We start from the raw sequence: 21,029 nt of genomic DNA on the forward strand, positions 1-21,029 counted from the left end.
CGAGACACAGAGAGATGGTAGGAAATGCTGGCACTCAGTGGTAGACATTTGGATGCCTCCTCCTATGAAACAACGAAACACAAATTAAACGATCGTCAGAGAAAGCAGAGAACTCGGCACAGAACAGCACATTTTTTAAAAATAAAATCTTAATTAGGTTTTAATGTAGCAAATGAAGTCTTTTCTTTGCATTCTGGTCCTTTCTTAACTGCAGTCTGCAGATCCAAGGCGCCGACTGGCAAACTGAACTTTGGAAGTGGCACCCACCAGAAGGTATCACCTTGTCTCCCCACCCCCCACCCCTTCCACCCCCTATTTGGGACAGATGGACTCCTTCCTTCAAGTATTCTGCAGCTCGACACTCTAATGAGGTGTTTTCCAACTTTGGCAAGTTTAAGATGGGAGGACGTCAGCTCCCAGAATTCCCCAGCCAACATGGCTGGCTGGGGAATTCTGAGAGTTGAAATTCACCCATCTTAAAATCATCAAGGTTGAGAGCCCCTCCTGTAATATACCCTGCATGAGTCAAAAAGAAGGCTGTGAAAATATATATAGAGCCGAGGTGGCGCAGTGGTTAAATGCAGCACTGCAGGCTACTGCTAGATCAGCAGTTCAGCGGTTCAAATCTCACCGGCTCAGGGTTGACTCAGCCTTCCATCCTTCCGAGGTGGGTAAAATGAGGACCCGGATTGTTGTTGGGGGCAATATGCTGACTCTCTGTAAACTGCTTAGAGAGGGCTGAAAGCCCTATGAAGCGGTATATAAGTCTACTGCTATTGCTATTGATATAGACCCCTCGCATCTCGGACATAAATTGTGTCTATTCCTACCCTCAAAACAACTCTATAGAACATTGCACACCAAGACAACTAGACACAAGGACAGTTTTCCCCCAAACCCCATCACTCTGCTAAACAAATAATTATAATAATAGTGGTTACCTTGAGGAGAAAGCCTTATAAGGAGATGGGGTCTTACTTCTCCTTTTGTTACAGGTATGGACGACGTGTCATTAATGAACTTTAATTGAACCTTGTGGTTTGGACTTTTGACATAAGTTTTGACATAGGGACGTTGGCTGGAACATCTTGTGGTTAGGCACTTGCTTCCTGTTCTTTTGCAAGCTGCAACTCTGCCTATGTGGCTTTTTAATATAGAAGTTTGTTTTTATTTATTTATTTATTTTATTTTTTGTTGATTCAAAAGTTTTACTTCTTTTAAAACACAAATATTTCATCTTTCCTCAATCAGTAAAACATCGAAGTACAATTTTTTTGTATGCCCCTCCCTCCCTCCACCCTCCCCCAACCCCCCTCCTCCTTCCCCCCCCCGACTTCCCAGAACCCGTACACGGTATGGATTTCTAACAAACACAGTCTAAAATCTATTGAGAAAAAAAGAAATTAAGAAATTAATGACATCTCTACATTGACCTTAGCTTCTTCTTGCTGAGCTAACTTTAAACAATTTAAATCATTTCTGATCTTAAGCATAGGCTAACTGGAATTTCTTGGTCCCGTATTTATTTTGTATATAGTCGATCCATTTTTTCCAGTATCGTTTATATCTCTCATTTGAGTGATCTTTAAGATATGCCGATATCTTAGCCATCTCGGCTAAGTTTGTAACTTTCAATGTCCATTCTTGAGTTGTAGGCAAGTCTTCCTTCTTATAGAATATAGAAGGGGCCCCAAGAAGCTGTCCAGCCTGACCCAGTAGGTTTCACACTTAATGTCCAAATCTCACTTTACGTCCTACTTTACTATGACTCTCATTAAGCGTTGTACCATGATTCTTGATGAATGGATCTTGTCTTTATGTCCACTGAGAGCATCTGCACCAAAGACAAATTCCTTGAGTGTCCAATCACATTTGGCCAATAAAGAATTCTATTCCATTCTATTCTATTCTATTCTACTCTACTCTACTCTGTATGAACCAAACACAAATTCCTTGTGTGTCCAATCACATTTGGCCAATAAAGAATTCTATTCTATTTTATTCTATTCTACTCTACTCTACTCTACTCTATTCTTCATTTCTATTCTTTTCTACTCTACTCTACTCTTTTCTAATCATTTATTTCCTGCAAAAGTGGAATAAACCGACTTGGACATTGCCCCAATTAGTTTAAATCCATGAGTCATGTTGTGCAATAGATTTTCCTGGTGTTACTTTCCCCAAATCACTCAGCGTAGATAAGGGTACACACTGACACCTTTGAAATCCTAAAAATAGCACTAATTCAAGCACTGTTGAAATGCCTTAGTGTCTACCTGGAAATCCACTTCAACCTTCCCTCCTCTTCCTTTAAACAGCTTGCATAACAGATCCCTACAGCCGAGCTGACTTCTCATCAGTTATTGACAAATAATGCAGCTTGGTGTTTAATGGCAAGTGGATCGGCAGGGACCAAATAACGCATTAACCTCCACAATGGGAAACATGATTTGATGGGCAGAAATAATGGGAAATGTGACAGAATTCTCTATAAGGTGGCGCAGTGGTTAAAAGCAGCACTGCAGGCTACTGCTAGATCAGCAGGTCAGCGGTTCAAATCTCACCGGCTCAGGGTTGACTCAGCCTTCCATCCTTCCGAGGTGGGTAAAATGAGGACCCAGATTGTTGTTGGGGGCAATATGCTGACTCTGTAAACCGCTTAGAGAGACCTGAAAGGCCTATGAAGCGGTATATAAGTCTACTGCTATTGCTATTGCTATTGCTATATAAATAACTGGTATATTTCTGTCCAGAAACTGCCATCCGTCAACCTTAACAATGCACCTCCATTCCAGCTTCTAATTAAAATTTTTAAAAAAAACAACAAACCAAGGGATCTGCTTATCTAATTACCTTGAAGGGATTTCCTTCCCTCTCCTTCACAAAGTTATTGAACGAAGGAGGGAGGGGTGGACGATGAATGATTTATGGGGTTTTTTTTTATTCCCAGCCTTGATTCGGCCGTTAAATCCAGACAAGTTCCCCTGGAGGATTTGGGAGCAGTTTAATATTCTTTTTTTCCCTCCTCGACTTGATCCATTATGCCTGGAATATGGAAAGAAGGGGGAAGAAGGGAAAAAAGAGAGAGCCAGAAGTATCAAGAAGGAGTAAATTATACAATCTCCACAATCCTCCCCGATGGATTTCTGTAGAAAGGAAACCAATGTTATCTGCAGGAAAGCAGGATGCTTGATGTCAATGGAATGGTCTTATGCTAAAACGTCCCCCAAGATGACATGTAGACTTTATCTCTCCCTCCTCGAGCCCACATGCACGCACTTTGGAGAGCAGAGACGCTGGCAATTCAATCCATGTGGTTCCCCGTACGGTTGGAGTGCACCGCGATAAGCCGGATGGAGACAAGAGGTCCATGCATCTTAGACCAATATAGTTATTAAAAGCACATGATAAGGGCAGGAGAGGAGCGTCTGGAGAATTGGCTAGGAGAAAAACAAAACAGAAACTCACTCTGGCAATTCATCTCCAGGTGGACTCTCTTGAGAGACCGCCTGCTGCCAATTACCTCCAATAGACCGATTAGATCCCATAGATTAGGCCTCCTCCGAATTCCATCCGCCGGCCAGTGCCGACTGGCGACTACCTGGAGGAGAGCCTTCTCTGTGGCTGCTCCGACCCTCTGGAACGAGCTCCCCGTGGAGATTCAAACCCTCACCACCCTCCAGGCCTTCCGCAAAGCCCTTAAAACCTGGCTGTTCCGACAGGCCTGGGGCTAAAGAGCTGTTGCCCCCCGTCTCGAATGGTATGACTGTTGTGTGTTTTTAAATTATGTATTGTTATGTTTCGTCTTTTTATTTTCTGTCTGTACCCCCCCTTCCCTGATTTGAATTGTGAGCTGCCCTGAGTCCCCTTCGGGGGGAAAGGGCAGCATATAAATATAATAAAATCAAATCAAATCAATCAAATCAAATCAACTAGATAAATATGCAACATTGGTCGGAAAGAGGCAAACGATGAATATCTACAGGGAGGAGATTTCACCGGGGGGGGGGGGGGAGGTCGAATTTCAGCAGGGCCTTGGCACACGCCCTGAACATTCAAAGGAGCATCAAGTTCGAACTGAAATTGGAAATAAATCCGATGATGCAATTAAGACAAGGAGTTGCCAGTGGGAGGGGAGGAGAGGGGGAAGGGGAAGAAGCACGGATGTTAAACCACAACAACAAAAAGGCCCACCCACTTAATTTTAAAACGGGGGTGTGGGTGGAAATTACTTGCCGCCACAGGTTATTCATCACTGTCGGCTACTCAGAAGATGTTAAGCTGCTGTAAATATTTTTGTTTACAAAAAATAATGGTTTGCATGCGTAATAATAATGAAGAAATGAAAGATTGCCTTGCAATTTTATAGTTCCAAGAATGATCCGTCAACTTAGTTCTTGTTCCTTAGTTGTTTAGGAAAGTGCTATATGATATCTTGCAAATTGTGAAGGAGTACATGCACATCTGGAGGACCATTTTATGATGTGATAAATTATGCCAGGCAAAATCAGGAAACTGCATCTCACTTTCTTTGGCCATGTCATACAGGAGGAGTCCACTGAATAAAGCAATTATGTTTGGAAGAGTTACAGGTAAAAGGAAACTGGGCCACCAAAGTCCACCATGGGTAGACACCATGAAAGCTGACATCAGACACAGCTTAGAACAACTCAAAAGAAATAGTTCAAGGTTGGAAAATGTAGAGAAAATCTGGCCCAGAGAATCGCCAAGAACCAGACACGACTGAATGGATAACAACATCATGTAATGAAAAGAAGGACCAGGGGAGACATGATAGCAGTGTTCCAATATCTAAGGGGTTTTCACAAAGAAGAGGGGATCAACCTATTCCCCGAAGGCAGGACAAGAAGCAGCAGATAGAAATTGATCAAGGAGAAATCCAACCCAGAACTAAAGAGAAATTTCCCAGAACAATTAAGCAGTGGGGAACCTGAGGGACCGCCTCCTGCCATTTACCTCCCAACGACCAATAAGATAACACAGGTTGGGCCTCCTCCGGGTGCCGTTGACCGGACAATGCCAGCTGCACATCTGCACACCCAATTGAACACCATCTATAGCAGCCCATTCCTTGACCCAGCTAGCATAATTCACGCATCCTGACATTTCCCTCCACTTAAAATGCAAGTAGGACAATGTGTGTGTTGATCCAAAGACTTCCAACTTCCTCACCCCCACCCCATGTGTCCAAGAGAAGGACCTTCATGTATGCTGCCCCTTCCGTGCATTATTATGGGATACCATGCACGACCTAATTAGGTATCTGTAGAATCCACCATGCTCCACACTCCAATAGAAGTATTTGGGGAAAGATCAGGGTTCCTTGTTAGAGTTCCTTTTCTTACCAACTTGTTCTGACCGAGGCTTCCCCAAAAAGCACGAGGCAGAGTCCTGGTCCTGATAAAACCCCTTTTATTAGATGAATGTGAATGCCTCTCATTCACCTTCAGCAAAGGCCTGGCAAACAGTCTTTCAAAGGAATGTTTATGATCACAGACCTTATCTAGCTTGGAAAGCTGCCAAGTAAATATTGCCCAAACGCAGTGCTGTGCAAGGAAAGACTTGGCACAGAGTCTCTGAGATTCACAGACAGATCTTCACACTCCTGAAACGAATGAACAAATTGTTTTGCACAAAAGCCCCCTCCCCTTTTGCTCCTCTTTTATTTCCTACGGGAGGGGGCATTCACCATCCACCTGTGGCCTTACTCCCAAGTCGACCTTGATTTCTGAGCTGTTCTTTTCTTCTGGCAGCTCTGCCCATGCGCACACTGGGAACAGGCTCCAGCTGTTCTTCTGCCTCACTGCTGTCTTGCTCCGAAGGCAGCTGATAACTGCCAGATGGCCTCGGCCCCCTCTCTGCCTCCGACGCAGAGCCCTCCTCCGAGCCTTCCCCAGACTCCAGGACTGGCCCATCTTCCTCCCCAACCTCCTCATTGTCCGACTCTGCTGCCAGCTCTGCTGGCCGCTGGAGGGCCACAACACAACTTAAAAATGGCTTCGTGGGATCTAAACCCCCCAGAAACATTATTTCATGAATTACCTAGAGAAGTCAAATTTTGTGAGTAACGCTGACCTTCCTGAAGCAAAGAAAAAGAAACTAGGTGTCCTACAAAGATTGCCTTTGATTTTATTTAAGCAGGTGGCTACCCACCTGTTCAAGCTGTTTTGAAAATTCAACCTTTCCAAAGGCATGGCCCTCTGCTGAAGATCATCTCAAAACACGAACCAACCAAAGCTTTATGTGTGCCCTTCCAGAAGGGACAGTCTTCCAGGACCAAAGCAATGGAGACAAGACCTTGTTTTCTACATGGCACCATTTGAAACTTGAGCATAGATGCGCAACTTATTCTGGCTGGCCAGATTCTGCTCTCGCCTTGATGCCAATCCTGGAGCAGACGGTTTTGTTTAAAACAAGAAACAGAACCAGCAAAATTCTGAACTCTTGAGTGAGAGCAATCTGTCAGCTCTCCTTTCCAGAAGGACCTTCCCATGTTTCATTACCAACATTAACATCTTAAGAACTCAACCTGTCTTACAGCTTTATTTCGCCCAAACGCTTGGCTTGCCCAGTTAGTTGACCCCATCTAAAAAAAAAAATGAGGTGACTTAATTACAATACTCGCATGGGAGCCGATTGTTGTGAAGAAGAAGAAGAAAAGAAGCTGCTGCTTCGTGTCATTATTTAATTGGCTTTGTCCCTTTCCCGCTTCTGAGAGTCACACCTTATCTGTTCCCTGCCGGCCGAGCTCTCTGGGCGAACAGATAGTTTTGACTGACCTTTCAAACGGGACGGCTTTATGGAAGCCACTTTTGTTCGGCGGATCCATCTTCTGCTAGCAGGCAAACATTTAACCTTTTGTTAAGTTCAGCCTGTTGCCGTTTGGTGAAAAGGGCACTTGGGAAGAGAGAGGCTGTTTTTATCCATCGGGGGAAACAGTGATAGGAATGCCATTTCTCTTCTTTCTTTCTGTCTTTTTTTGCAAGGATACGTCACGAAACAAAAGAAAATATTTGGAAGCTTGGCAAGGGAGAGCGAGAGAATCGCATGCACAAGTATCTTAGTTATGGACACGGAGTAGGTTAATGACAGGATGCGTCCACGCTGCTGGCCTCCAGCCCGGCCTAAACCCAGCATCGGCTAAACCTGGTTAGTTTAAACCAGGATGGCTTTGCAGGGCAGGCACTTATCAGGTCCTACAGTCAAAACCTGCAGTCAAGGGCATCAGGCTCTCTCAATTCCTGGCAAAGAGATGGGGAAGAAATGGAGGTAAGGACAGATTTTATTTTCCTGGGCTCCAAGATCACCGCAGATGGGGACTGCAGCCAAGAAATTAAGAGATGCTTGCTCCTCGGGAGGAAAGCGATGGCAAATCGAGATAGCAGACTAAAAAGCAGAGACATCACCCTGCCAATAAAAGTGTGCCTAGTCAAGGCTGTGGTTTTCCCAGTTGCAATGTGTGGCTGTGAAGGTTGGACCATAAAAAAAACTGAGCACCAAAGAATGGAGTCCTTTGAACTCTGGTGCTGGAGAAGACTCCTGCTTTGAGTCCCTTGGACTGCAAGGCCATCCAACCGGTTAGTCCTAGAGGAGATCAACCCTGGCTGCTCTTTAGAAGGCCAGATCCTGAAGAGGAAACTCAAATCCTTTGGCCACCTAATGAGAAGGAAGGACTCCCTGGAGAAGAGCCTCATGCTGGGAAAGATGGAGGGCAGAAGAAGAAGAAGAAGGGGACGGCAGAGAATGAGATGGTTGGATGGAGTCTCCGAAGCAGTCGGCCTGAGCTTAAATGGACTTTAGAGGATGGTAGAGGACAGGAAGGCCTGGAGGAACGTTGTCCATGGGTCAGACACGACTTCGCAACTAACAACAACAACAGTCAAAGTTGCAACTAACAACAACAACAGTCAAAGTCAACTTGGCTGGTTAGGATATTTTATGATGTGATAAATTATGCCAGGCAAAATCAGGAAACTGCATCTCACTTTCTTTGGCCATGTCATGCAGGAGGAGTTCACGGAAGAAAGCAATTACGTTTGGAAGAGTTACAGGTAAAAGGAAACTGGGCCACCAAAGACCATGGTGGGTGGACACCATGAAAGCTGACACCAGACACAGCTTAGAACAACTAAGAGCCAAGGTGGCGCAGTGGTTAAATGCAGCACTGCAGGCTACTGCTAGATCAGCAGGTCAGCGGTTCAAATCTCACCGGCTCAGGGTTGACTCAGCCTTCCATCCTTCCGAGGTGGGTAAAATGAGGACCCAGATTGTTGGGGGCAATATGCTGACTCTCTGTAAACCGCTTAGAGAGGCCTGAAAGGCCTATGAAGCGGTATATAAGTCTACTGCTATTGCTATTGCTATGAACTCAAAAGAAATAGTTCAAGGTTGGAAAATGTAGAGAAAATCTGGCCCAGAGAATCGCCAAGAACCAGACACGACTGAATGGATAACAACATCATGTAATGAAAAGAAGGACCAGGGGAGACAAGATAGCAGTGTTCCAATATCTAAGGGGTTTTCACAAAGAAGAGGGGATCAACCTATTCTCCAAAGCACCCGAAGGCGGGACAAGAAGCAGCGGATAGAAATTGATCAAGCAGAAATCCAACCCAGAACTAAAGAGAAATTTCCCAGAACAATTAAGCAGTGGGGAACCTGAGAGACTGCCTCCTGCCATTTACCTCCCAACGACCAATAAGATCACACAGGTTGGGCCTCCTCCGGGTGCCGTCGACCGGACAATGCCGGTTGGCGGCTCCCCGAGGGAGGGCCTTCTCTGTAGCTGCACCGGCCTTGTGGAACGAGCTACCCGCAGAGATCCGGACCCTCACCACTCTCCCGGCCTTCCGTAAAGCAACGAAGACCTGGCTGTTCCGGCAGGCCTGGGGCTGTTGATAAGTTTCCAGCCCCATTTGATGGAATGGATGTTGTGTTGATTTTAATTCTGTAATTTTAAATGTTTTAAATGCTTTTACTTGTTGTGAGCAGCCCAGAGTCCCTAGGGTGTGGGCGGCATACAAATTCTATTAAAGTTTAAAGCTTGCCTCTTCCCTCTTGTGGGTGCTCCATCACTGGAGGTCTTCATGAAGAGACTGAACAGCCATTTATCTGGAGTAGCAGAAGATCTCCTGCCTGAGCAGGGGTGGGTGGGCTAGAAACCTCCAAGGTCCCCTCCAACTCTCTTATTCTATCATCATTATCATCATCTGCCAACCCAGAAAAATCAAGCAATTCTATAATTAAAGCTATCCTGAAAATGTAACTAGTCAGTGGTGGGTTTCCATGTTGTTTTTACTACTGGTTTGCTTGTGCGTGCGCGCGTGCGATGCATCTACGCATGTGTAGAAGCATCCGGGTGGGTGGGTGGAGCCTCCCGCCACTACTACTACCAGAACTGGGTGCAACCCACCTCTGCAATTAATGTATTGCAAAAAGGCCATTAGTCCTGAAACAAGATATGAACTGGTGGTAGAAAAGTCACTTGGATTTTTGGCAGAAAATCCATCAGAACTAAGAAAGGGACATTCAGCTGTGATGCAGCAAAGGAATTTGTTAGTGTCCCGAGGCAGGGCAAAAATTGAGCTATCACCCTTCAGATCTAGAAAGACTGGATTTTTGCAGGAAATGGAGGCATGCAAGCAACTGTGCTGGGAAATCCCAGGTTCTCCCATGCTTGGAACGGTTCGGGGTCTTCCCCTGGGCATCCGTCAACGCAAGACTGCTGAGTGGATCTCCTCTTGCAAACTCCTTGCAAACCCAAGCAAAAATTCTCAAAAATGAGCAAGAATCATGCCTAGATAAACCAGGCTCCCCACCAGCTGAGACCATTAAACGGCTATGAATGGGACCTTTCATGAGGGTGCTGGGAACTGCCAACACTCATCTGCTCTTTGCTAATTCCTCTCCGTATTGTTTGCTTAACCCATTGGAACCTTTGGGGCAAAAACTGCCAGCAAAATGACAGGGAAACAAAGCCCGTTTGTTCCATCACGTCAGGATTGAGGACACGGAAAGTAGGGCAGGCGGTGGTCTTGGAGGACAAGACATCTGCCATGCACCAAAAATATTTTTGCAATAAATTAAATCCCCCTCCCCCCCCTAAATGCAAGACATTCAGAAGTTCATCATTGGCCTGGATAGCTGATGTTTTTGAAAGAGATGTGTCCCAAATGCATGCCCGGATCTTATGCGTACCTTCCAGAACATCCTCACCCAGTTGGGAAAAAGCGAGGTGGGCAGGATTTTGCATCGCGTGGTTTGGAGGAGAAGAGACTCGCGTGCAAATGGGTGTACAAATGAGATTAAATCCCATGTGTACAAAATGCCCACCCTGGATAAATTCATGTAGGGAAGTCTTGAATTGGGATGCACACATTCTTCTCCATATTTCAGCAGCGGGTTTCCAGCCTGTGACAGGATACCTTGCAAAGGAAGTGACATTTTCTGTTCCTAAATTTGGTACAGGTAGTATTTGCATTTATTAGTTTGTCAAACATGTACAAGATATGTGATGCTGACTGGGGAATTCTGGGAGTTGAAGTCCACACATCTTAGAGTTGCAACATTGAGAAACATTGCACTGGACTGTGGATGAGATGAGAACTTAAGTTTAGGACAGTGGCTCCCAAACTTGGCATACAACAGTTTTAATATGTGATACTGGCTGGAGAATTCTGGGAGTTGAAGTCCACAAGTCTTAAAGTTGCCAAGTTTGGGAACCACTGGTTTAGGAGGATGTGTCACTCAACTAGAGAAGGTCTCAACTTCTGGCCAACTCTCTTTCTTCTTGCTAGTTGGGGAATTCTGGGAATTGAAGTCTATGCATCGTAGAGTTGCAAGGTTGGGAAACACTGCACTAGAGTCTAGACAAGAATGAGAACTTAAGCTTAGGAGGACCCAATGGTCAGCTAGAGAAGGTCCCATGATCTGGCTAACCATCTGTCTCCTTTGCTGACTGGGAAATTCTGGGAGTTGAAGTCCACACATCTAGTTGCCATAGCTGAGGAATGCTGCTATAAGATTTAATGTCCCCCCCTCCAGAGTTAATCTAACAATTAATACCCCCCCACAATACATAGTGTTTCAATTGCTCTGCTTTTCGCCTTCCTTAGAATTCCAGCAATTGCCGTCCGAGCACTTCTCCAATCAGCTTGGTGAAGATTGCCTTCAGCCATCCGTGCTGCTCTCCCCCACTTCTCACGACATTCCCCAAAGATCTTCCGTCTCCAGCAAATATGTAAACTTATTCCAGGCACTGACTCAGCAAAGGAAAAAAAAACTCCTCCTGTTTTAAGAGCAATAATCTGTGCACCATCTGCGAGTTGCAGTCTGAATTGTTTCTCGCTCTCCCTCCCTCCCTCCCTCTCTCTCTCCTGTCATCTCCTTTTCAGAGCAAATCTGCAAAAGGATATTCCTTTTTTTTTTTAGCAAGTGATCGGAGCAGATACAGAGTTTATGGAGCAAAAACAATATTGCAGTTGGACAGCTGTCACTTCGTTGAGTTTTATAGGCTTCTATCAAGTCCACTTAGTTCTCCCATTGTGTCTTCTCTCTCCCTCCTTCTGCAGATTGGCATTGTGGAGTGAGACAAACCATGGAGGCTGGTCTGAAGTCTTCTAGATATCAGATATTTTCCATCAAAGCAGAGAGGGAGGGGAAGGGATTTGGCTTCAGGGAAAGAGGTGGAGAGACTCAACAGGCTGCCTCAGAGAAGATTGATTCAAGTCCAGACACCCTTTGAAGTTCAACCCTAGTGAACCCAAACTTGGTAATGTGTGTCCTTTCCTCAAGATACACAGCTTGGCAATTCAATTGGATTCCAGGAAGCAACAGAAATCTGAAGTTCAGAGTAATATTCAAGGCCAGGTTCTAACCACCAGAACAACTCTAGAATGCAGGGATGGCATTCAAAATTTTTACAACCAGTTCTATGGGTGTGGTGTGGTTTGGTGGATGTGGCTTGGTGGGCATGGCAGGGGAAGGATACTGTAAAATCTCCATTCCCTCCCCATTCCAGTGGCAGGATACTCTAAAATCTCCATTTCCATCCCACTCGCGGGCGATACTTAAAATCTCCATTCCCTCCCCACTCCAGGGTAAGGATACTGTAAAATCCCCATTCCCTCCCCACCCTACTAACCTGCTTTCCAGCTCCGTTCTCCTGTGCAGAGCAACAGAAGAAGACCCAGCCAATCAGCGGGGACTCGGGAAGCAGAGAATAGGTGTGGGCAGGGCCAGCCAGTGGTGGTACTTGCAGGCAATCTGAACTACTCAAAATTTCTGCTACCGGTTTGCCAGAACCAGTCAGAACTGGCTGAATACCACCTTTGTTAGAATGTCCCTGAACTTGAGAAAGAGTTGGGTCATCAATAGTCACGAGGAATAATTGGCTGGCTGAGGAATTCTGGGAGTTGAAGTCCACAAGTCTTAAAGTTCCCAAGGTTGGAGACCCCTGTTCTATATCAGTGAATTTTAGATCTCAAAAATAAAAGAAAAGATCTCCCTTTTCTTCTGGGAGAAAAGGCTCAATAAAATTTGTATAGGTGGCATGTTGGCTTTTCCATTCATCTTGGTCAGGAACTGCCTGGTCTAGACTCAGGAACCCACCATTCTAGAACAGAGCCTTATACTGGGAGTCATCAAGGCTCCCAAAATTCCTCAGTCATCTTAAAGTTGTCGTGGTTGAGAAATATTGTTGGATGCTGTAGAGTTCTAATTTCATTCCCCATCTCTTCCCCTCGCTCCCAATCACCACTGCAACAGGAGAGGTAAATCCAAAGGAGATCAATGGATGTGGACAAGACAAAGGAAGGAGCATCTTCAGCCATGGATTTCCCGCATGGGGTGGAGATCAGAAGGCATAGTAGATCTTCCCCGTGTTACAGAACAGGCTTTGCTGATAACTGTGATCGTCTTTATTGGAGCCCAGCTGCTCTTGGCATCGGATAGCACTGCAGCGGAGAAGCTTAGCAGAATTCAATAAAGGATTAAACATTGCTGAGGATACAAGAAGCATCCTAAGCTCTCCTCTACATACTGTACTTCTATACCAGGCTGCCTTTCAAGAAAAGCAAGAAAAGTAGGAGAAAATTCATCGTTTTCAGAGATTCTCCCAAATGATGGATCTGAGCCTTCCCTTCCCTTCCTCCATCCCTTACCTTTCTCTCTCTCATATATCAATTTCCTTCCTCAGTATCTTTCCTTCTTTTCTTCCTTCCGTCCCTCTGTCCTTCCTTCCTTCCCTCCATCCCCTTCCCTCCCCTTCCTTTCCCTTCAAGAGTCAATGAGGAGGAAGCCTAACCAAGAGGGGAAATGTCAATTACAATTGGACTAGTCAACCACTTCAGGATTCCTTGCAATGAGAAACAGGAAAGGAAATAATTTTATCAGTCCATAATTGCAGAAGGCAGGCCTGCCTGATATGGATGTCATTGTTAAGCATTTGCGGCTTTGATCAAATGGCTTTTCGCAGCTTTCTACTAGGGTGCGCAAAGCTTCAAAGGAGGATTTGGTTTCCACAAAGTTGTCTAGGCCCTTTGTCCAAGAAGTGGGACAGCCACGAAACCTCTTCTTGATCCATCAAAGGTCACCTTCTGTTGTGATCCAACAGCGACCAGCAGAACTGGCAGCAGAGTCAGACAAGGGGGAGGTTGAGGAGGAACATGGACCAGTCCTGGAGTCTGGGGAAGGCTCGGACAAGGGTTCTGCATCGGAGGCAGAGAGGGGACCAAGGTCATATGGTAGTTATTTCCTGCCTCCAGAGCCTCCAGAGTCTGACATCAGTGAGGCAGAAGAACAGCAGGAGCCTGTTCCCAGTGTGCGCATGGGCAGAGCTGCCAGAAGGCAAGAACAATTAACAAAACAGGGTCAACTTAGGAGTAAGGCTTGGAGATGGTTGGCCCCTCTCATAAGACATAAAAGAGGAGCGAACTGGATGTGAGACTTTGCAGGAAGCAATTAGTTCATCTGGTTCGGTTCAAGCTTTGAAAAGTCCTGTTTGACTCTGTGCTGTTTGGCCTTGCTCTGCCTTTGGCAATGAGGTCCCTGGCAGCATTCCAAGGGAGATAAGGTGGGTGTTTGTCAACATTCCCCTGAAAGACTGTGGCAACTCGAGCAGGCATCTGTCGGAACCCTCGCGGACTGTTTGTGAAGCCTTGCGGACTGTTAATGACCATAATTTACAGCTGTTTAAATAAAAGAAGGTTTTGGGGACTAAGATTGGGATTTATGCTTTCTCAGGAAGCCGAGGTTAGAACACCTTCACCTAGGCAACCCATGCACAAAAAATGCTCCAAGGTGAGGCTGGAGGGCACATTGACTCGCCATCCCCCCCCAATTCCTTTATGTTGTGGAATAGATGGAGCCCCATGGGTCCAAAGCACACCCCTTATTTCCACCTGTAATAGGTGATTTATTGCCACTCAGATAAAGATTGGAGAAAATGAGGTAAAACACAACTCTGTACAATTGCTGCAATGAACTGTTGGCATTGTGCACTGAAGCAGGAGTCTCCAACCTTGGCAACTTTAAGCCTGACGGACGTCAACTCCCAGAATTCTCCAGCCAACTGGCTGGGGATTTCCTCTGTATTCTCTCTCAGTCTCCTCCACTCACAGCCAGCAGCTCCTCCCACCAGCCTCTGGGAAATCAAAATGCAATGAAGGCAGTTTCTCTCTACTTTTCTCCTCTGTATTTCTTCTCAGACTCCCCCAAAACAGCCATCAGCTCCACCCACCAGCCTCTGGGAAGTTAAAATGCAATGGGATTTGAAGTCCTCCAGGCTTAAAGTTGCCAAGATCCTTGCACTGAACGATCCATTTGGACACATTCAATTTTTCGGCCAAAGGGCGACAGAATACCCTCTACTCGGCTCCAATTTTGGGACCTCCGTGGCAAGACACGTGTCTTAAATCAGAGGTTGGCCTTAGCAGGCCAGGCCCTGCCACTCCAGCCGGCTTTTGAAAAAGCACTTCCTTTTTTTAATGGCTAAATTTAGGGAAACGCGGAGGGTTCTCGAGAATGTTTTCTCTGCTTTTTTTTCAGAGATTTGGCGGCAGCTGCAAATGCCTTGATCTTCCCTCTGTCATTTATTCCCTGTCCAAATGAATTGGATTTCGCCCAAACGGCTCTGCATAAAGTTGTTATTTCTAGGATAAATTATGTTTCTATCTGGTCTGGCACAAGATGTATTCACCAGGGGACGGAGGGCCAGTTTTCTATTTGTGCGCATTAATGCCAAATTTATTGTTTGACCCAAATCTGATAGAGAGATGGAAGAACAGCAAGAGCCCCACTTACTGACAGTGGAGAGAACTGGCAGCCTGCAAAAGAAGAAGAAAAAAAGTGGTTTGTTTCCGATCCGCACTCAGGGTCACCCCAGAAATATCTTTCGGACAAGGAAGCAGATGTCATAATAGCCAACTGCAATTAGAGTACATTGACTTGGAAACCCCACTGAAGGAGGCGGATTGCCTTGGAGTAAGCTTTCATCAGGTGGGTTAACGCAAAGCACTTAACCCAGGGGTGTCAAACTCAATTCCATTGAAGGCCGCATCAGGGTTGTGTTTTACCTCAGAGAGCCAGGGGGTGGCTGGGGGTGGGCAGTGGCGTGGGCATGGCGGGCGTGGCCAGCTCGACATCACTCATGTCGGGACACCTGTGGTGGCCAAGTGCTAAGGCAGAACTTCACTCAGACCCTCCTTCCCTCTCGTTATAATCTCCTTCCTTCCTTCTTTCTTTCTTTCCATTTTTTCTTTCTCCTTTCCTCTTCATTCTTTCTTCTTCCTTCCCCTCTTTCCTTATTTTTCCTTCCTTGCTCTCTTCCCATCTTCCCTTCTTTTTCTTTCCTCTTTCCCTTTCTCTTTTCCTGTCCCTTCTTGCGTGCTCAAACGCAAAAGGGGGAACATTTCTCCTTTTGTTTTGTTTTTATTTTGTTTTGATAGCCCTCTGCCAGCGAAAATGGAGCTTGTGGGGGCCGAAAACGGGATGTGGGCTCCCTTTTCGCTGGCAGAGGCACTGCCAGTCCTTTGCAGTTTCCAGGCTGGTTCCATGGGCCAGACCTAAGCACCCCATGGGCCAAATCTGGCCCACAGGCCTTCAGTTTGACATCCCTGACTTAACCTGGGCTGAGTTTAACCAAACAAGATGCTGAACCAACCCAGGTTAGTCCAGTTTAGAGGGTTTCTTAATGTATCAGGCTATGAATATCTATAAAGTATCTTCTCAACCTGGTTCTGGATTCCAAGTCTTACCACATTGGACTGCAGAGCTGGAAGGTTGTCTGCAGGCAGCAATATTCGCTGTCTCTTTAGTTGAGAGGAGCATCATCAAAGTTCTCACAAGCCACAAGGAACTCCTTAAATATCCCAGAGGCTCTTCCACGGTGGCTACAATGGTCATTTTGATGTGATGGAAAGGAGAAACATGGTGAGATGGAAAGGAATCGTTCTTACACACTAGGCCAGAATGCCCATCAACCAACCTTGGCTGATCATGTAGGGTCCTTCAGCTTTCACTACAGGAGAGTCGTCAAGTCTTTCCAACCCACATCCTCCAATCAAGGGGATGTCAAGATAAGGTCTAAAGAGCTGAACTGAAGACCAGGACAATGCAATTGAAGTGCCACCCATTTTCCCCTCCACACCAACAGAGCAGAATTCTTCTGCTTTGTCCTCAAATCCATGGACCCACTTCTACCAGCCATGAATGGCATTAACAGTGAGAAGGGGAAGGAGGAGAAGGGGACATTTTGGATTCCAGGAGCTCAATAATTTTTTTAATCCTTCTTCTCCTCTTTCAAGGTCCATAAAACCACAAGGGAGATACCTGCAGGAGCAACTGTCCAAAACCCCACTCCCCATGGCTGAGGAACTGCAGGGCCATTGTGGTGGGCCCCTAAAATTCCAACACAAGCATGATTGGTTTTACATGTTCTCCCAATTTCCTCTCTCAAATCATGGTTAGAATCCTAGATTACTTCCTTTCTTAACATGATGACACCATGGGTGAAGAAACACAGCTGAGATGTTTGCAGATGCAGAGGACACACCCACCCTCCAGGTTGGGATGCCAGCTTTTCACGGCGAACCAGGTATCATAACGCCTGGCTGCCCACAAGGATGCTTGGAGGTGTCAATAAATGATGCACTAAGTGTTTGTTCTTCTGGTTCAGCGAAGCAATTATTACAATCAATTGGGCTGTTTTGCAATTTGCCGTTATTAACCTCAAGAATGTCAATGATCTGCCACTGTAATCAGGGCCTCATAAAGGATGAGCTAATGATGGAAATCCAGCCATAGAAACTGGGGGACGCTAATAGTTTTCACGTTCACTGCTTGACTTGGAGGATCAAAATAACAGCCCACTCCTAATTCTACCGCTGGTTTCCTGTCTGCAGAAGACAGCATAGTTGATACCAAAAAGATTTCCACTATAAGCTGTTAGTTGACTTCACACATTGCATTAACCAGGGATTAGGAGTTGGTGGCTTTCAACTTCTGGATGTCAACCCTGAAGTGGACCTGGCCAGTGGTGGGATTCGAATAATTTAACAACCGGTTATATACCCTAATGACCAGCTGGGTAGGTGGGGCTCCGTGGCCATGTGACTGGGTGGGTGTGGCAAACTCAACGTCACTCACGTCGATGGGCATTTTGCCTTGGCTGTGACAATGTAATAAGGGTTAAGCAGAGAGGCAGTTTCTGTAAGCAGGGCAATAAAGAGGAGGCTAGAAACAACACCAGAATGTTTCCTTCCTGCCTTCCTTACAGGGTTAACCCTGTAAAGTGGGAAAAACCAAAAGGAGATTTCTTCCAACAACCGGTTCTCCGAACTGCTTAGAGAGTTAACAACCGGTTCTCCTGAATAGGTGTGAACTGGCTGAATCCTACCACTGGACCTGGCTGAGGCCATCTTGGAGGCTTCAGGGCTGCCACAAGGCAGAAAAAGGTGCAGGGATGGGGGGGAAATAACTAGATGGGGTTTTGTAGCCCAAAACAAGAAGGTTTCCCTGTGGGAACCAAGGTCACTCCGACAGGCGTTTGTCCAGGAGGAGTGAAGTAACCAAGCAACCGGCCAACACCTTGATTGGACAGCGTGACCAGTGACTTGGGGGAAAGGGGAAATGTTGACTTTTTAATTAGGTGAAAGCTGCGGGAACATTTCAGAGTTGGCGTTCACCAGTTGTGCCAATATGATGTATCCAATAAATTGTCCTTTGAGGAACTCTCCTGCCTCAGAGTTCTGCTTTCTATGGGTGCATTAGAGCTGAGGTGGCGCAGTGGTTAGAGTGCAGTACTTCCGGCTGCTTCAGCTGACTGCTGGCTGCAATTCGGCAGTTCAAATCTCACCAGGCTCAAGGCTGACTCAGCCTTCCATCCTTCCGAGGTGGGTAAAATGAGGACCCAGACTGTTGTTGGGAGCGATATGCTGATTTTGTAAACCGCTTAGAGAGGGCTGTAAAAGCACTAGGAAGTGGTATATAAGTCTAAGTACTATTGCTACTACTTGGAATGTTGACACTGGATGTTTATGGGAAGCTATCAAGTGACAGAGCAACATCTTGGAAAGGGCACATTTCCCCCTCTACATTTACATTGGTGGTGAACTAATGGTGGAAAGACAATGTTCCTCTTTTAAAAGATCCATATCTCAAACTCATGGCAATACTTGACAGAAAACCACTGGACTTTGGTGATGCAGTTTTGGACTTTTTAAGAATGGGCAGGAAATGAAAATGGAAAATCAGCCACTTTGATAACCAAATTTTGATCCTTGGGGATCTGAAATGGATGCTGGAGTTCCATTTGGTCTACAGCACAAGTTCCAACCTTGGCAACTTTAAGACTTGTGGGTTTCAACTCCCCAAATTCTCCAGCCAGCCATGCTGGACACCCCTGGTCTGCAATTTAATACCTGAAGGCAAGACTACAATTTATTATCCTATTTTATTTTCCCAGTGAATTCAGACTTCCCGGGACTGACTCAACTTCTCATCCTCTTCTACTGCAGGTAGAAAGAATGATTGCCTCCCATTTACTCCCCCAGTTACAAATTGGAGTTGGGTGAGGTGGGGAGTCAATATCTCTTCATTTTTTTCTTCTTTGTGTCTAGCCAGCCTTTTCAGATTCCAAATCTTTCTCCTCTTCAACCTTTAACCCCTTTATAATTCTCCTCCGAGAGCTTTAAATGCTTCTGAAGCCTATCTGGAGGGGAAGGAGAAACAAACAGAAATAAAATTTGACTTTTAGTCACCTTCAAAACAAGGACTAAAACATGAAAATTGTTGACTCCTTGACTCTCTAAACCAGGGATGTTGTGAGCTGCCAACACTAGAGGGACAGAAAGATATAGATGTTTGTTCTCGATAATATTTTACAAAGGTTCTCCTGCAGTAGAACTAGCCAGGATTCTCTTGGGCCACTTGCTCTGGCCAGCATTCACTCTGTCCTTCTGTCTCTGTTGCTCCCTTGGCTGGTTTGAAACCACAGTAGGTTGACTTGTCTTATAGCTCTAGACTGGAGCATCTCTTGAGATGGGAATGGATTCTGAGTTGATCACCAATGGTCGCCAGCTTTCCACTAGGAGGGAACAGTGATCGTCTTTCATGGGTTTGGACCAGATGCTGATGTCTGGGTTCTAGGGTGACTCCCCTCTTGCAGCTGTACCCCTTCTTTCTCATTTTCAACTTGAAAAACCACAAAAACCTACAGCTCCACTAGAACATCCAGATGTCCTCCAGAAGTTTTCAGGTTCTCCCACCTCCTGTTGGTGATTCAGCCGACCATCTCAGTTACTTCTGGTTCTATTTCAATCCTGCTGTTGGTAGCCTGCATCTGTCAACTTAAAAGTTGATGAGCTTCCTTAAAAGTATGTTTGCTGGTGCTCGCTTTACTTCTTGGATGACTAGTCTCGGAGTTTTATATAACTCGCCAAGGCCTCAATTATATACTGGAGAGAGGCGTGGTAACAGACAGATGGTTTTCCAGACTTTCAAAAGTCTGTCCATCTAGCCCTTGCAAAGGGAATCAATCAACACACATCTGATCACACACACACACACACACACACATCCACACTTCTTGTTGTATTTGCTGATTTGGCCTGCATTCTGAATCCTTTGCTATATCCCTGCTCGAATCGGAATATACCTTCCAGGCAAATAAGAGCTAAGCTGAGCCATTTTAATTTCTGAACAGCTGGTTTCAACACCAGATTTTGACGGACTTGGGTGTCCAATTCTTGGGGAAATGGTCTCCATCTTCCGATGGATGAGCTCTCAGCGTCTCATTGATGTGCAACCCAAGTTTCTTCGTTTTGTTGAAGCTTGAGCAGTTAGTAAAGATGCCCGTACATCCCTGGAGGTTCTGGTGCCTAAGGACAAGGAAAATGCGGTGAGCCTCAGACAGAGACGGAAAGGGAAAAGGGAAATGGGATCCAGTGGCAAACAGCTCTGTTACTCCTTCACGGGGTGATGAAAATGTGGATTGGTCAGGGACAGTTAGTGGAGGTCCTCCAAATAGTCACATTATAGCTTGTGTTATAAGCTGGGAATCTGGTCAGTATTGGGAAACCTTATCCATAACCTCAGAGCTTTCCATAGATCAATAAACAAGGGGGCAGAATCGGAAGGCAGTTTTGGAGAAACGAGTTTCTTTAGAGATTTAGATGAGTTCGTCCTTTTTTTCCTTCCTTCCATCTTTACTTTCTTTTATTTCTTTTTCCCTTCCTTCCTTCTTTTCTCCTCCCTCCTTCCCTCTCTTCCCTCTTATCTTTTCCTTCCTGTCCTTTTCTCCTTCCTTCTCGTTTGTTCCTTCGTTCCTTCCATCTTTTCCTTTCTTTTATTTCTTTTTCCCTTCCTTCCTTCTTTCTTCCCTCCCTTCCATCTTTTCCTTTCTTTTACATTTTTCCTTCCTCCTTCCTTCCTTCCATCCATCCATCTTTCATTTCTTTGATTTCTTTCCCCCTTCCTTCATTCTTTTCTCCTCCCTCCTGTTCTTTTCTCTT

Source organism: Thamnophis sirtalis, unplaced genomic scaffold (genome assembly GCF_051295495.1).
Source record: "Thamnophis sirtalis isolate CommonGarterSnake01/CBP01778 unplaced genomic scaffold, rThaSir2_p1.2 scaffold_2, whole genome shotgun sequence".
NCBI classification, from domain to species: domain Eukaryota; kingdom Metazoa; phylum Chordata; class Lepidosauria; order Squamata; family Natricidae; genus Thamnophis; species Thamnophis sirtalis.